General features: G+C 45.4%; 2 protein-coding genes across 6 annotated transcripts in view; one reads left to right on the top strand and one right to left on the bottom strand.

Annotated features, from left to right (window-relative positions):
• The window catches only part of HMGB1 (high mobility group box 1), a 157,998-nt gene that overhangs the window by 97,474 nt on the left and 46,659 nt on the right, over nt 1-13,865 (bottom strand). The gene's annotated exons all lie outside the window — the stretch shown is intronic.
• Nucleotides 10,593-13,865, top strand: part of USPL1 (ubiquitin specific peptidase like 1) — a 91,509-nt gene continuing 88,236 nt past the window's right edge. For all 5 annotated transcript variants that reach the window (XM_070049063.1, XM_070049062.1, XM_070049061.1 and 2 more), the window contains exon 1: nt 10,593-13,865. This exon is cut by the window's right edge and continues 46,509 nt beyond it. The gene's annotated coding sequence lies outside the window, so the exon portion shown is untranslated.

Below are 13,865 nucleotides of genomic sequence, written 5' to 3'. Positions count from 1 at the left end.
GCACCCCGGGTTCTAGTCCCAGTCAGGATGCCGGATTCTGTCCCGGTTGTTCCTCTTCCAGTCCAGCTCTCTGCTGTGGCCCAGGAAGGCAATGGAGGATGGCCCAAGTACTTGTGCCCTGCACCCGCATGGGAGACCACGAGGAAGCACCTGGCTCCTGGCTTTGGATTGGTGCAGCACACCGGCTGCAGCGGCCATTTGTGGGGTGAACTAACAGAAGGAAGACCTGTCTCTCTGTCTCTCTCTCTCTCTCTCACTGTCTAACTCTGCCTGTAAAAAAAAAAAAAAAAAAAAAAAAAAGTGGAGCAGCCGGGACTCGAACTGGCACCCATATGGGATGCCAGTGCTTCAGGCCAGGGCTTTAACCCACTGTGCCACAGCGCTGGCTCAACATTCCCATTATGTTTTAGATCAGAACTGGTCAATAATTACTCCTTCCAGTAATTTTCTCGGGGTCCAGAGGGCTGTCTGGTGCATTGTATGATGTTTAGCAACATCCCTGGCCTCTAATCACCCACATTCCCAAATGTGCCTGTTGGGGTAGGGGACCAGGTAGGGACAGAGGTGGAGAGCAGAATCATGCCTGCTTCAGATAACCCCAAGGTTGGCTGCTTCGTGTGCTTCCAGACTGTCTGGGGAAGCACACAGTAGGAGAGCTGCATCCTCACCATGGACAATGGTCAGGTACAGCACGCTGGACTACCGCGCCACTCAACTCCCAATCTCAGACGCCCAGGGTTTCAGTGCTGGTTCACTAGGTTGGTGGAATTTAAATAACTTGCCAAAAGCCAAGAAATGATGGCGCTCAGACTCAAAACACCTATGTTTTGAGTCATGTTGTCCTCTTCAACAGTATGGCAGAGTGCTCATAGATGTGCTTTCAGGAGGCTGCCCACTCTAACACATGGCATCTAAATTTAGACAGCTACACAGGCAATCTCAAGTGTTTAAGGAAGTGAATGGAATTCCTCTTCACAAAGATGGGCACCTAGAGTTCTGTGTTCTAGCTGCTGTTCAAATGAGGCAAGAAGATTCACAACAGTGTATTGAAGCCACAGTCTCTTCGGAACTACTAATAGGAAACTGTATTATCAAAAGGCTAAAAATATCTCCGCTTGGAAACAGCAGATTGTGAAAAGGGATATGACTGACAGTCATTAAATAATTAAGAGTATGACTAAGATGAATATGGATTCATTCACCAAAATCTCATACTCAAAAAGAGAAAAAAGGAAAGAAAAATCAGTACAGCGTGATGGCCGCTTCCTATTCATGCGTCAGGTGTCAGGTGCTGCTCCAGGTGAGACTGGATCAGCCCCTAACGTGCGCTCTCATGGCATTTCCAGAGACTGTGATTATTTACGGTTGTTTGTGTAGTTCCCTCTCCTTGGATCCCTTAAATTCCGTGCGGGCAGGTGTTCTAGCCTGCTCACCACTGTAGCTCCAGGACCTAGCTCAATAAACATTAGTTGAATGAATAAATGAGAAAATAGGAGCTTCCGAAAAGGCTGCAAAGAAAAACACTAGAGAAACAGAGGTAGCAGGGGAAAGTGAGGGTCACATAAATCAGAGGAGAAAGAAGTTCCACAGCATCTAGCACCACGAAGGCACAAGACAAGGCTAAGAAAAAAGGTCCTTTGGTTTTGGCAAATGTGAAGCCTTAGCAAGAACTATCTCATCAGGGAATAGAAACAAGCTAATTGCAGTGGACTGAGCAACCTACAGGCATGAGGAAGTGGAGATAACCAATTACAGGCTACTCTTTCTAGAAGCTTGGATCTGAAGGGCATAGGGTTAGATCAGTAGCTAGAAGAAGGGTGGGGTCCAGGAGCAAGATGATACAACACTTGAGATAAAAGCCAGCGCCAACAGAGCAGTGAAAACACACTCCTGGAATGTTGATAAGGAGGGGGTCAGACTTACAGAGGTGGAAGCAGGGTTCTTCCCCAGGAGTAGAAAAGGAAGGAAAAAGCACAGGTTCCCACGGAGGTCAAGTTTCTAAGTGGTAAGGAGGTGGTCAGGAAATTCTAGTGCATGGCTTCCCCCTCCACCCCCGCCCCCACCACAGTGAAGGAGGGGGCAGAAACGGCATTTGGAATAACTATTTAAACCAGTAAAGATTGGGGTTCATAAATCAGACTTGGCTTCAAGTCACAGTGGGCTTTTGTTATTTGTTTAAATAAGTATCTAGTTTTAAAAATAAATATCTATATTTAAATAAATATTTTAAATATGTATTTATTTTAAATAAATATTTAAATATTTATCTATTTGAGAAGCAGAGTTATAGACAGAAGGAGGGAGAGATACACGTAGAGGTAGAGAGAGACAGAGAGAGAGAGAGACAGAGAGAGAGAGGTCTTACATCTGCTGGTTCACTCCACAAATGGCTGCAACAGCCAGAGCTGGGTCGATCTGAACCCAGGAGCCAGGAGCTTCTTCCGGGTCTCCCATGTAGGTGCAGGGGTCCAAGCACTTGGGCCATCATCTGTTGCCCTCCAAGGAGCATTAGCAGGGAGCTGAAATGTAAGAGGAGCAGTGGGGATATACAGGCAGAGGCTCAACCCACCATGCCACTGCGCTGGCCCCTCGAGTCAGCACTCAATTCCTGCCTCCAGGAGCAAGAGGTTAAGAGAGTCAAGTGTTTGAAGACATAAAAGCTAGGATGAAGTGGCTCGAGTCAGGGCCACGAGGGAACTGTCCAGAGACACAGGGAAGAGCCAGATCACCACTGAACAGATAATTCACATTGAATTCAAATACCCAGACTGCTTTAAGCAAGACAGTAACAGATTCAAGAAGATGAAGAAACGCCTGTCAAGGAAAGTGGGCGGGAAACCAAGGCATTCTGGAACTGGGGCGTCAGCAGGAGTGAGTACTTCCCAAAGGAGGGAATGGGCACTCGGGGCTTCCTGGCCTGGAGCTCAGAAGTGGGAGGCAACTCTATCTGCTGGTGGAAGGCCACGCAGCAGTGGCAGGTGTGTGCTGCAGCGGCACCAGCTGCCACTTGGGACACACACATCCCATTTCAGAGTGCTCCAGATCCAGCTTCCTGTTACTGTGCACCCTGGGGGCAGCCATGCAGGAGCCTTGATGGAGTTCCTGGCTCCTGGCTTCAGCCGGGCTCTGCCTGGGCTCTCGCAGGTATTGAGAGAGCGAACCAGCAGATGGAAGATCTCTGCCTCTCAAATAAACAGTTTGGGATTTTTTTTAAGTTTACATATAAACATTTAATGTCACTATACAAACTTCTGTATGGAAAAATACTCTTATTATAGAGAAGTAAATTTATATATAAAATTTTAAATAAACACTATAAAATACTTGTATATAGTTTGAAAAATATACTCTTACAAGCTTATACATAACTTTTCTTCTATTTGAGAATATTTTCTTATATAGAAGTTTATATAATTACAAAAAATATTTCTCAAGAACAATTTCAGGGGCTGGCACTGTGGTGTAGTGGGTAAAGCCACTGCTTGCAGTGCCGGCATCCCATACGGGCGCCAGTTCACGTCTTGGCTGCTCTAATTCTGATCCAGCTCTCTGCTATGGCCTGAGAAAGCAGTGGAAGATGGCCCAAGTCCTTGGGCTCCTGCACCCATGTAAGAGAACTAGAAGAAGCTCCTGGCTCCTGGCTTCAGATAGGTGCAGCTCTAGCTGTTGCGGCCATCTGGGGAGTGACCTAGTGTATGCAAGACCTCCCTCTCTCTCTCTGTAACTCTACCTTTCAAATAAATAAATAAATCCTTTAAAAAAAAAACAAAGAATGATTTCACCGAGTGTAAATTACCCATTTCTGATAGTAATTTTGAAACACTAATGAGAGGGCTATGAGTCTGGGAAATTCAAAGATTTCATTTTTGGATGCTGACGTCACTGAGGGCAGGGTGTCACTGACACACTAACAATGACAGCGTAGTCCTTGGGTTGGCTGGAGGACACACGACTGTGCAGTGGCAGAGGTCTGGCCTTGCTAACTGCCAATCAGAGAGAGAGAGTTCCTCGTTCCCTCTGTTGATATCTACACTAGTGTGTTCCAGAAGAGTTGTGGTTAAGATGGCTTATTGACGGGACAGGATCAGTAAACCACAGGAGAGTGGCTCCCAGAAGCACAAAGAGAGATCAGTGTTAAGGTTAATGCCGGGCAAGAGCTGGACCTGCAAGTCTGTAGCACACAGTTTGCGGAGGCCACAGGTGTGGGCCTCCAAAGCACAGTGCTCAGGGCTCCTCCCTCTATCAGTAAGAGCCGGGGGTCCACCTGCCCAGCACTGCAAGGCCAAGTCTACCAGGTCAATGGAGATCTTTAAGGTCAAAATCCATGTCTGCATTTGTGGAGACACACAGAAATTCCTATTTAAGGAAGAGAGGAAAATCCACACAAATTTAAATTTTAAAAGACATCTAATTTTACTTTCAAATACAATCATTTGTACGTAAAAACAGGGGCCTGTCCTTTCTTAAGCGTTTTATTTATTTATTTATTTGAGAGGCAGGGATACAGATGGAATAAGCTCCTCTCCACTGGTTCACTCTTCAAATGCCTGCGACAGGAGGGGCTGGGCTGTGGCTGGAACTAGGAGCTGGGAACTCAATCCAGATCTCCCACGTGGGTGCCAGGAACCCAGTCTTTTGCGTAATAACTATAACCACCGCCTCTCAGAGTCTGCACTGGCAGGAAGCGGGAGGTGAGAGCCAGGATTGGGATTTTAACCGAGGTGCTCCGACACGAGAACAGGCATCCCAACTGGTGTCGTAACTGTGAGGCCAAATGCCCATCCTCACAAATTTAGTATCTAATAGGGCGTCCCCTACATTGCCCAGTCAACAACAACAACGTTGCCTGGCTGTCATCAGAACGTGTTCTTTCATCTAATTCATTATCATCATGTGCCCAGTGGTGGCTAGTGGAATCACTTTTTTTTTTTTTGTAGTTCTACATTTAGATTCTAGCCAAAGTAATCGGGGACCGTCCTGACATGGGTGTCTGCCCAGCCAGAGTCCCATAGGTGGTACAGATGAGATGATCAAGATGTCTCACTGTTTGTTTGTTTTTTTTTTTTTTTTGTTTTGTTTTGTTTTGTTTTTTGACAGGCAGAGTGGACAGTGAGAGAGAGAGAGACAGGGAGAAAGGTCTTCCTTTTCCGTTGGTTCACCCTCCATTGGCTGCCGCGGCCACTGCGCTGCAGCCGGCGCACCGCGCTGATCCGATGGCAGGAGCCAGGTACTTATCCTGGTCTCCCATGGGGTGCAGGGCCCAAGTACTTGGGCCATCCTCCACTGCACTCCCGGGCCACAGCAGAGAGCTGGCCTGGAAGAGGGGCAACGGGGACAGAATCCGGCGCCCCAATCAGGACTAGAACCCGGTGTGCCGGCGCCTCAGGTAGAGGATTAGCCTATTGAGCCGCGGCGCCGGCCAAGATGTCTCACTGTTAACTGAGCTGTGCTTTAAGGATTTTACGCATCCAGCATGTTTATTCATGGCTTGCTTATGCTTGTATTCACTGGCTTTCCACTCCGTAACCACGCTCTTTCCTTTGCAAGGCAGTAGAAATGAAAGTAGTAACTGGAAAACCTATCTTGCTATTCAATAAAGAATTCCCCTTGGTAACTGCAGGGGCACAGTGGCCAAAACATTGTAGCTGTGGAAGTAAATTCAATTCACAGTTTTTTTCCCCCCCTAAGATCAATTTTATTAAGGTGATAAATCCTCAAAGGGAAAGTGACAAACGAGCAGGGACAGTACGTGCTTAAGACACCAACCCTGGCCTTGTGCGTAGAGGGATCTGTTTATCTTTAATACAGTACTAACGATCTTGGAAGCAAATCTGAGGAGGTTTATGCAAACTACGAGTCATCTTTTTTCTCATACAAAGTCTATTAGTTTTTTTGTTACTGTAACAAAACACTGATGAAGGCAACTTTATAAACAAAAAGAGATTTATGTTGGCTCGCAATTCGGAGGTTCCGAGTCCAAACGGCGTGTCACAGGCTTTGGCATGGGCCGCCTGGCCTGTATCTCTCCCTGTGTGTATGTGGTTTCTCTCGCTCCTTATAAAGCTACTGTGGGCCGGCGATGCGGCTCAATAGGCTAATCCTCTACCTGAGGCGCCGGCACACCGGGTTCTAGTCCTGGTCGGGGTGCCGGATTCTGTCCTGGTTGCCCCTCTTCCAGGCCAGCTCTCTGCTGTGGCCCGGGAGTGCAGTGGAGGATGGCCCAAGTGCTTGGGCCCTGCACCCACACGGGAGACCAGGAGAAGCACCTGGCTCCTGGCTTCGGATTGGCACGGTGCGCCAGCCGCAGCAGCCATTGGGGGGTGAACCAACGCAAAAGGAAGACCTTTCTCTCTGTCTCTCCCAGTCACTGTCCACTCTGCCTGTCAAAAAAAAAAAAAAAAAAAAAAGCTACTGTGAACAACCTATTCCCTTCTGATTACTTCTCAAAGGCCCCTGCCTCTAAATACCATCATTGGATTAGGTTCTCACCCTCTCAGAACCCTTAATGTAAAACCTGGGAGACGAAACTCCAGTGTGAATGTGGGGGACAAATATTCTGACCACAGCACCTCCTTAGAGGACGGTGGTCTGTGCCATTTGGCCTTGCTGAGATGCTCTGCTTTTGGTCAGCAGTGGCAATGTTCCAGAAGCCATATTCAAAAAAACAGACTTAGCACACTCAGTCGTTTCTCAAATATGTACTTTTATCCATCTAATAGTCATGACTGCAATTTATCAAATTGGCCAAATGCCATAAACCACTGTCCTCTAAAATGCCTGCCCGTGACAGGAACTGGAGGCAGAAGCAGAAGCCAATACGAAGTCTGTGAATATGGGCTAAGTGGCGGGCACTGCACGTAAGACGCAGCTTGGGGTACCTGCATCCCACACCACAGGGCCTGCGTTTGAACTCTGGCTCTGCTCCTGTTTCCAACTTCCTGCGAATGCACACAGTGGATTCCTTAACTAAAGCACAAAGCACCCTAGCCTCTTGAAGCAGCAAATTAAAACCACGATCGTCGTGAGTAGCAGGGGTGTGTAGTTCTTGTTGGGTGCTATGGTATAACTTTATGTAGATTATCTCTCACACTCATATTATTATGAAGTCCATTTTCAAGACAAGAAAATCTGGGCTCTGAAAAGTTATCTAAGCCATACAGAAATCACACAAGGGTGGGCGTCGTGGTAGTGTGTTAAGCTGCCACTTGGGACACAGGTGTTCCCTACTGGAGTGCCTGCCATCAAGTGTGACTCTGCCTCCAGTCCAGCTCTCTGCCAATGCACACCCTGGGATGGCCCAAGTACTTGGGTTTCTGCCACCCACATGGGAGACCTGGATGGAGTTCTTGGCTCCTGGCTAGGGCCTGGCCCTGCCCTGGCTGTTGTGGGCATTCGGAGAGTGAAATCAGCAGATGGAAGACCTCTCACTTTTTCAAGTGAATAATAATCAACATTTTTTAAAAATCACAAAATCGGGGCCGGCGCCGTGGCTCACTAGGTTAATCCTCCGCCTGCAGCGCCGGCATCCCATGTGGGCACCCGGGGTTCTAGTCCCGGTTGCCCCTCTTCCAGTCCAGCTCTCTGCTATGGCCTGGGAGTGCAGTAGAGGATTGGCCCAAGTGCTTGGACTCTGCACCCACATGGGAGACCAGGAGAAGCACCTGGCTCCTGCCTTCGGATCAGCGCAGCGCGCCGGCCGTGGCGGCCATTGGAGGGTGAACCAACCGCAAAAGGAAGACCTTTCTCTCTGTTTTCTCTCACTGTCCACTCTGCCTGTCCAAAAAAAAAAAAAAAAAAAGAGAGAGAGAGAGAGAAAACTATGCATCAAGGATCTTGAAATTTTTTGCTTTAATAAGTAAAATATTTGTAATGCCCTTGTATGATTACAGGGGTGCTAAGATGGGCTCCTTTAAAACATGGCCTCTTGGGGCTGATGCTGTGGCAGAGCAGGTGAAGCCACTGTCTGCAGTGCTGGCATCCCATATGGATGCCATTTCGAGTTCCGGCTGCTCCACTTCTGATCCAGCTCTCTGCTATGGCACGGGAAAGCAGTGGAAGATGGCCCAAGTCCTTGGGCCCCTGCACCCGCATGGGAGACCCAGAAGAAGCTCCTGGCTCCTGGCTTCGAATCAGCACAGCTCTGGACGTTGAGGCTACTTGGGTAGTGAACCAGTGGATGGAAGACTTCTCTCTCTCAACCTCTCCTCTCTCTATGTAACTCTGACTTTCAAATAAATAAATAAGTCTTTAAAAAAAAATGGCCTCTTCCCACCAGTGGGTACTATTCTAAATTCCCTTATTAGAGGTTAGTAGGTTCTATCAGAATTTTTCTGGGAGAAGCAAGAGCCTACCCTGTAAGTTCAATGCGTCAGTCTTACTGTACACAAGTCTGGCTCCTTTTCATTTTAGCTACTCACTACGCACTTCTGTATGCTAGGCAGCGCACTGAGCACCTTCAATCCATTACCTTGCTTAATGGCAACAGAATTCTGAGTGGGTGGGCACAACCCCATTTTACAGATGCGAACACTGAAAAGGTGACACCATTAAAGTGTTTGGCTTGTCCGGGATGACACATTTACCAAGGGGCAGAGCCAGGCCCGAAGCCCCTGCTTTTCACTGCTGTACCCCCTTTTCTACAGGGCCCTTCAGAGTGAGCTTTGGTGCACAAAGATCGGTGGAATGAGACGGCAGATAAGATGAAAAATAAAAACAAGAACGTTGAAGAATATCATACACAAGTTAATATTCTTTACATGAATCCGTTCTTGTGTTCAAGAAGCCAGAGGTCACGCACTTGATCTTAGTAGGTTTGGTCGCCCTTGGGATGTCAGCGGATAGCCACTGCCCTTTCCTGACCCACCAGGAAGGCGGTAAACACCTGGGCTTGATTCCAGGGAGGAGGGGGGAGGCAGAGAAAGAAGAGTGCAGGCCCAGTGCCTTCCGCAGACACAGGTCCCCAGCGGTTTTGTGTGTGCAGGACGGTGCGCTGGTTTTGGTGACTCACAAGCAGAGAGAGTGGGAGGGAAAGAGAAGTGTGAGGCCTTGCCCAGAGGCAGTCATTCTGCTTAAACAAGTACACTAACAAAGCAAGTGACAAATGATTCAGCGTCTCAGTCTCTAGAAAAGTCACTTGTGAATTTCCAGACACCAGTGAAAACTGTGAGGAATGGCTGAGCTGCTGCCACGCGAAACTGAGCTGTCGTTGAACTTGGTCTGCAGGAACTTTTTCAGTTTGAACTTCTGCATCTTATTTTATGATCACTTAGCTTTCGGAGAGCAATTTTGCTAAGTGCTTAACCTAATCAATCTGCATCCACACAGAGACGCATGGGGCTCTACTTACATGCCCTTCATGGAATTGGGCCTCCACAAATCTTGATCTTTTTACGTGGTACTCTGCTGATTTTGTGTGTGTGGCTTTCTTCTTCACTGTGTTAAATGTTCTGCCCCTACGCTCTAGGGACAATGAGAACAAAAGTGTAGCTTTGGTTACTTCTTATCAAAGGAAGCTCATCGCCTGATTATTCAAAGATTTAATTAAATGCCTACTCTTATGTGTGTGCTACAGAGCTAGACCCTCTGCGAAGTCACCATCAAATGGATAAGAGCCACTCTCCACAGAGATGATGGTTATATATTCCTTGTTTTCTGGAGGGTTCTAATTTCATGAAATTCCCTTGTTAAATAAAGGCAATTCTTCATGACCTAAAATGCTTTCATTTTCATATTTTTGTAAGATTTTTATGTACAAATTATTTCTCAGAAAAATAGAATCCTAAGTCCTTTAAAACTACTCTTGTTTAAAAGTCTGGCTCCTGAATGAATGTGTGCTTTCATTATAAATTCTACACTTATAAATTAGAATCTAACAGACTGAGAGTGCCTAAAAGATGGAAGAAGAATCTTACTCTTACTAGAGAGGCACAGTACTAAGGACATTTTTTGTGTAAATAATTATTTTATTCTGCAGGCAAAAATCAACATAGGAAGTTTGGTGACTTAAAGAAGTAATAAAAGTGTGGGAAAGTACTTCTTCCAAGATTGTCAAAAAAGAAAAAAAAGACAACGTTATTTTATGGACGATCTAGTTGCAGAATAAAACTCCACTATTAATAGCTGGCATTGTGCCTGGTGGCTTTGAAGCCACAAACAGGTTAATGAAAAACATTTGTTCAATCTGTTCAAATCTAGCGAAAATGAGGATTGTTTAAACAAAGAATGAAAATAGCTCAGAGAAGTAAAGATTAATAAAGGATATTGGCGTTTTGTAAGTATTACTTTTTATTGTTTTCTATAGTTTAGTAATAAGTTTAATATTTGCATTCCAATAATGTTAGTGAAATATGTATGTATATACATATATTTTAAATGATGTAATGGGAAACTGTGCTTACATTTGCTTTCAGTAAGCCTAGTGCAGGATAACCCTCATTGTATGTGCCATTGAGACTGTACCTGAAGCCGCTTCTACAAGGGGACTTCAAACAGTTCATGGAAAAATAAATTGAAAAGATTAGTTTATTTTGGTGCAAAAAATGTTGAAATTCATGCAAAGTTTTTCCATAACATGTATTTCTATGAAATTTTTACTTTTTATTATTTTTTTGAAAATTATTTATTTGAAAGGCAGAGACAGAAACAGAGACAGAGAGATTGCTCATCTGCTGGTTCACTCCTCAAATGCCTGAAATGAGCAGGACTGGGCCAGGCTAAAGCGCAATCCAGGTCTTCCACATGGGTGGCTGCATACCCAAGTATTTGAGACATTGCCTACTGCCTCCCTGGGTGTGCGTCCGTAGGAAGCTGGAATTGGGGGCAGAGCAAGGACTCCAACCACGCACTTAGAAATGGGATGCAGGTATTCCAAGCAGCACTTAATAGCTGTGCCAAATGCCCCCTCCCAACATTATTTTGAAATCCAAATACACTTATCTTTTAATTCCATTTTCAACAAACTTTCTGATTAGCAGGTATTACTTTGGGAGGAAATAAAATAGCTTTATGCCTAGTTTTGTAAGTTATGATGGAAGAGTACAACTTAAAGAATGAAATGTGGGGGCCGACTCTGTGGCACAGTGGGTTAACGCCCTGGCCTGAAGCGTCGGCATCCCATATGGACGCCGGTTCGAGACCCGGCTGCCCCACTTCCAGTCCAGCTCTCTGCTATGGCCTGGGAAAGGAGTAGAAGATGGCCCAAGTCCTTGGGGCCCTGCACCCATGTGGGAGACCCGGAAGAAGCTCCTGGCTCCTGGCTTTGGATCGGCACAGGTCTGGCCATTGTGGCCATCTGGGGAGTGAATCATTGGATGGAAGACCTCTCTCTCTCTCTCCCCCCTCCCTGTGTAACTCTGACTTGCAAATAAATAAATAAATCTTTTTTTTAAAAAAAGAATGAAATGTGATGTCACCAAGTATCAAACAGTCCTGGCAGAGGTGGAACTGTCCATGGGTATTAGGGTAAGTGGTCTTGATGTAAACACACAAATTAGGAAGTCCCTTACTTTTGTATTTGTGTTACAAGGCAACTGTTAACAGAATGCAAGAACACCTTAGTGATAAACGTTCATGTTGGCCATTAGAGACTTTTCAGTTGCGTTTTGTAATGGCAATTCTAAATGCAGTTCTCCACTTTATGATACGGGCTACTTGCTATGAAAATTTAAAAATTAAGTAAAATATTTCATCAACATTATTCTAACAATGGCAAAATCAGAATTCAAGATCTCACAATCACGGTAAGAATATTTTAATGCAACTCTGCTTATGAACTGAAATTCCCCTTAACTTTTTTTTTTTTAGTTATTTTATTTGAAAGTCAGAGTTACAGAGAGAAGTAGAGACAGAGACACAGAGAGAGAAGTTTTCTACCCACTGATTCACTCTCCAAAATGGCCACCATGGCCGGAGCTGAGCCTGTTTGAAGCCAGGAGCCAGGAGCTTCTTCTGGGTCTCCCATGCGGGTGCAGGGGCCCAAGGACTTCGGCCATCCTCCACAGCGCTAGAGTGGAAGTGGAGCAGCTGGGACTTGAACCAGTGCCCATATGGGATGCCGGCGCTGTAGGCTGGGGCTTTAACCTGCTTAACCACAGCACTGGTCCCCTCTTTTTTTTTTTTTAAACTCTTCAACCTTTTATATCTTGAAAACATTTTTTAGCATTTCATCAGAGCAAGATATCAGAAGGGTAAATCTCTTATCAGTGAACTTTGCTAATTTTGTGTAACTCCATATCAGGTTCGGTGAGAAAGTGAATGAAATATGTTTTTATATACTTTTGCTTTCCCTAAATCCTAAGCCCAGGCCAAAGAATAAGGAATTTTAGATATTATTTAAAGTTTTGGATTCAAAGAGAGCATGATTATGCTTCAAGGGCTTTTGGAAACTCAGTTTCATGAGAACAGCCCAGAGGGCTCCCACACTCTTGGCTTAATCTCACAGTGACCTAGCTCTCTATCAACAAAACTGCCTGGCTCCTGATCTACAGAAGCCAAGGACCGACAGTTTCACTTTCAGTTTTCTGAACATCGCTTGTTTCAGTGAACAGCATCGGAATCTCCACTAAACAGTGAATTGTAAGTTCCACTCGACTTCGGACTAAGCTCATTAATCATGGGAATTGGACGATGACTTCTGGGGTGGGGGTGGGCCTATGGTTCCAGGAAGGCATCTTCGAAAGTCAGAACCCACTCTGCAGTACGCTGTGATGCAGGCTCCTCCAAATGGTAGCAGAAACGTATTACTGTCTAGAAAGTCAACAGCAGGAATCCAATTGTGGGATTCCATAGAAACAAGGACAAATTAAAATAAATGTGTGTTTAGAAGAAAGGTGTTATTTAAAGGAAAAATATTGGGGTGGGCATTTGGTGCAGTAAAGTCACTGCTTGGGGTGCCTGGATCCCATATAGGAGCGCCTGGTTCGAGTCCTGGCTCTGCTCCTGACTCCAGGTTCCCGCTAATGCACACCATGAGAGGCAACAGACAATGGCTTAAGTAGTTAGGTTCCTGCCACCCACAAGGCAGACCTGCACTGAATTACTAGCTCCTAGCTTTGGCCTGGCTCAGCCCCAGCTCTTGTGGGCATTTGGGAAATGAACTAGCAGATAGAAGACCTTCTCTCTCTGTCTGTCTCTCTTTCTCTCTGCTTTTTAAGTAATTAAAAATAATTAAAACAAAATACTATAATCAAGGTATAGCTTCTCTGTACATTCTTTATGACTTTCTGTACATTTAAAAACCATAATTGTATTTTTTAATTTAAAGAAATGAGTGGATTACTTCAAAATAGGACTACATTTTTTGGTATGCTTTAAAAAATTAAAATAGTGATTAGTAGACTGACAGGCTCACATATTTTGGATAAGCTGTTGACTATGTACAAAATTTATCAATTATAAAAAACTGCTAACTATTAAAAACTTCAGGGGTCAGCACTGTGGCATAGCAGGTAAAGCCACCACCTGCAGTTGCCGGTATCCCATATGGGCACCAGTTTAAGTCTCGGCTACTCCACTTCTGATCCAGCTCTCTGAAGTAGCCTGGGAAAGCAGTACAAGATGGTCCAAGTCCTTGAGCCCCTGCACCTTCACGGGAGATCTGGAAGAAGCTCCGGGATCCCGGCTTTGGATCGGCCCAGCTCTGGCCCATTGTGGCCAACTGGGGAGTAAACCAACAGATGGAACACATCTCTCTCTCTTTCTGCCTCTCCTATTCTCTCTGTGGAACTCTGACTTTCAAATAAATAAATAAATAAATAAATCTTTAAAAAAAAAAGTCATAGAACTATAGTGACCAAATGAAGACTGGAAAAAAAGATAGTCAAATGATTCCAAAAAGGATGGATCTGGGGGTGAATGGTGCCATCAGT

The sequence above is a fragment of the Oryctolagus cuniculus genome, chromosome 9 (genome assembly GCF_964237555.1).
Source record: "Oryctolagus cuniculus chromosome 9, mOryCun1.1, whole genome shotgun sequence".
NCBI lineage: Eukaryota > Metazoa > Chordata > Mammalia > Lagomorpha > Leporidae > Oryctolagus > Oryctolagus cuniculus.
The sequence above is the reverse complement of the archived record's forward strand: the minus strand, read 5'-3'. Positions and strand labels throughout refer to the sequence as shown.